Consider the following 4,022-nt stretch of genomic DNA (forward strand, 5'->3'; position numbering starts at 1 on the left):
GAAACTGTTGACAGTTTCAATCTTTTCTCCATCTATTAAAATGTTACCTACAAGTCCTCCTTTTAATGGAATTATGCTTAAAGCTAAAATGTGCTAAATGTTATACTTTTTAGCTATTAAAATAATTACTCTCCTAGAAAAACAACGTCACAAAATAACAACTGCAAAACCTAAGCAAATAAACGTAAAACACAAATGTCATGGGTTCATAATTGCGTATTATCACAGCTGCTGTACCATCTACATAAGGAAATTAAATCAAGTCCATCAGTGCAAAACTTTCCTTACTCTACTATCCATATTTAATAATCCTCTCAGTACAGATATATGTTAAATCATTATTAAAATTAACTGAATTAATCTTCAGAATAGACTAGCATCACTTATAATAACAAAACACAGAATGACTATTTAAATAGAGACTAAATGCGAAAGGGCTAGGCTAAGTATGGCCCGGGGTGAGTTTGCCAGGAGTCCTAGTTTTGGGCAAGAGACAATCTTTAGGAATCTGAAGGCCAGAAAGACTATAAAATAATAGGATGAGTCATTAAATACAATCTTTGGTTCCTTCTAGGAACTCAGTGACTATGCATCATCAAATTTAATTATTCAATATACTTCTATCAAAACAAATATTTCTACACAAAAATTTTAAGTCATTTTATATAATAAGAATCACTTAATAATCCCTCTTACTTGCCTCAAAAACACACATATCTTCTGTAGTACCTTCCAAATACAAATCACCTAGATTTGTTCCCTAGGTGTTAAAACCTCTCCCTCTCAAAGATTTCATTGTTTCCTTAATTGTGTATTTTGAAATATTTCAAACTTACAGAAACATGAACCTTTTTTAAAAAAAAGATAATGGAAAATGCATGTATAAAAAGGTCCTCATAATTTCTAATCCACTGTAATTTGGATAGTTAAACGAATGCAATTGTTCAATCATTCTTTACCTAGTGTATTCTATGTGCCAGGCATTCTTCTAGGTACTTCCTCACTCACCATATAAAAAAAAACAACAAAAAAAGAACCTACAACCAGGAGAGGATAAAATAGATGAATGGGACCTTCTAAGACTCAAATCACTATGCACATCCAAAAACTTCTCCAACAGGTTAAAAAGGTAAACCACAGACTGGGGAAAAAATATTTGGTAATGACATGTCTGGAAAGGGACTTATAACTAGAATTTACAGAATACTTGGCACCACAACAAGATAAAGGTAAACAACCCAACTGAAAAATGGGCACAGGATATGAACAGACACTTCACTAAAGAAGACATTCAGATGGCAAACAAACACATGAAGAAATGTTCAAAATTCCTGGCTCTAAGAGAGATGCAAATCAAAACAACTGTGAGATATCATCTCATCCCAGTCAGAATAGCAAAATTCAACAGAGCAGCAAGCAACAAATGCTGGCGAGGTTGTGGAGAAAATGGAACCCTTATTCACTGATGGTGTGAGTGTAAAATGGTGCAACCACTGTGGAAGGCGGTATGATGCTTTCTCAAAAAGTTGCAAATAGAGATTACCATTCCAGGAATTCCACTGCTGGGAATATGGCTTTGTTCACAATCGCAAGTAGTTGGAAACAACCTAAGTGCCCATCAACAAAAGAATGGATAGAGACGCTGTGGTGTATTCACACAATGGAATACTATGCTGCATTGAAAACTAAGGAACTCATGCAATATAATTCAAAATGGGTGACCCTGGAGGACACTATGCTGAGTGAAGTATCTCATACACAAAAGGACAAATACTGCATGGTGCCACTGTTGTAAAACAGGACTGACCTTGGGGTTGGGGAGAGACTGAGAAAGATGGGTTCAATAATGTATACTGACTGTACTGAAACAGATGAGGGAGAAAACTGTTTAAAAGGGATATGTGATTAGGTATTTTTGTCATGACAGGAGTCCAGAGCGAAGGCTGCATAGTGGAGTGGACCTGGGAGGAGGGTTTGTATAACAATGAAAGAATTTTTCTTTTACTTTTCCAAGAAGGTAGTGTAGTAGTGGGGAGGGCTGGGAGGGGAGAAAAGTGCAACAATGAATGAATGGGGTTGGGGGAAGGAATATATGATTAGGTATTATTGGCATGAGAAGAGTACAGAATAAGATAAGAGATGCATAATAAAGAGGAAAAAAGCTAACGGGGGGAGGGGCAGGGAGAAAAATGTGCAACAATGAACGAATGAAAATCCAAGTTCTCTATAAACTTTCATGAAAATCTCTATAAACAAGAAAGGATATGATAAGGGAGCTCTGGTGGCCTAGTGGCAAGAAGCTGCACTGCAATGCCAGAAGTACGTGGTTCAAATCCACCAGATGCTCTGCTGGAGAAGGAAGAGCAATCTCCTCCTGTACCAGTGAAATCCAATTTGACAGTACACACAACACAAAAAACAAAATTTTTTAAAAGTATATGATAAGATTATAAATTTAATTTTGTGGCTCCCTCCTGGCCCCCGGCTTCTGCCCGCGCCCACCGGAGCTTGTTCGCGTCGACTGACCAGAGTCCACGAATTCTCCGCTCCGCGCCCGCCCGGACAGACAGCCCTCGATCCCAGCTTTTTATCCTCCGAGAACACTAAGAAGAATGTCTCTGCATCAGTTTTTGCTCGAGCCAATCACCTGCCATGCCTGGAATCGGGATCGCACCCAGATTGTCCTGAGCCCCAATAATCATGAAGTCCACATCTACAAGAAAAACGGGAGCCAGTGGGTGAAAGCTCATGAGCTCAAGGAACAGAACGGACACATTACAGGCATTGACTGGGCACCCAAGAGCGACCGCATCGTCACCTGTGGGGCAGACCGTAATGCCTACGTCTGGAGCCAGAAGGATGGCGTCTGGAAGCCCACCCTGGTGATCCTGCGGATCAACCGGGCAGCCACATTCGTGAAGTGGTCCCCGCTGGAGAACAAGTTCGCCGTGGGCAGCAGGGCACGGCTCATCTCCATCTGCTACTTCGAGTCCGAAAACGACTGGTGGGTCAGCAAGCACATTAAGAAGCCCATCCGCTCCACAGTCCTCAGCTTTGACTGGCATCCCAACAACGTTCTGCAGGCTCCTGCAACTTCAAGTGCAGGGTGTTTTCCGCCTACATTAAAGAAGTGGATGAAAACCCAGCCAGTACACCATGGAGCAGCAAGATGTCTTTTGGCCAGCTGATGTCCGAGTTTGGTGGCAGTGGCACGCGCAGCTGGGTCCACGGCGTCAGCTTCTCCGCCAGCGGGAGCCGCCTGGCCTGGGTCAGCCACGACAGCACCGTGTCCGTAGCCGATGCCTCCAAAAGTGTGCAGGTCTCCACTCTGAAGACGGAGTTCCTGCCCCTCCTAAGCGTGTCATTTGTGTCGGAGAACAGCGTCGTGGCTGCTGGTCATGACTGCTGCCCAATGCTCTTCAACTATGACGACTGTGACTGCTTGACCTTCGTCTCCAATCTGGACATACCGAAACAGAGCATCCAGTGCAACATGTCGGCCATGGAACGCTTCCGCAACATGGACAAGCGGGCCACCACCGAGGACCGCAACACGGCTTTGGAAACGCTGCACCAGAATAGCATCACTCAGGTGTCCATTTATGAGGTGGACAAGGAAGACTGTCGTAAATTCTGCACCACTGGCATCGATGGAGCCATGACAATTTGGGATTTCAAGACCTTGGAGTCTTCCATGCAGGGCCTCCGAATAATGTGAAGCTGAGCAAACCTCGGAGACTGAGCCAGCATGACCAGCTGCAGCTGCCTGCCTCCCCGCCCGAAACACTGAAAACACGACCGTGCAGATGCTGTGTGCGCGTGTGATGTGTGTGAGAATAGAATTGTGAAAGTGTTGATATTTTAAAAGCAGCAAAGATTTATCCCCCTGGCCTGTTTGATTCCATTTTTGACCAAAGCTTCTCTTTAAACAATTGATACTGGAAAATTGCCATACTGACCTAAAGGAAGGGGGCAGGTATGTAAATCATCTGCTAGAAAATGGAATAAAAATGCTAAATGTG

At 43.1% G+C, this 4,022-nt stretch overlaps 1 pseudogene; it reads left to right on the forward strand.

Moving 5' to 3' along the window:
- Positions 1-2,612: 2,612 nt before the first annotated feature.
- LOC102867215 lies at positions 2,613-3,718 on the forward strand (annotated as a pseudogene).
- The last annotated feature ends 304 nt before the right edge of the window (positions 3,719-4,022 follow it).

The sequence above is a fragment of the Elephantulus edwardii genome, unplaced genomic scaffold (assembly GCF_000299155.1).
Source record: "Elephantulus edwardii isolate Elephantulus edwardi_28Jun2011 unplaced genomic scaffold, EleEdw1.0 scaffold00015, whole genome shotgun sequence".
Taxonomy (NCBI): Eukaryota; Metazoa; Chordata; class Mammalia; order Macroscelidea; family Macroscelididae; genus Elephantulus; species Elephantulus edwardii.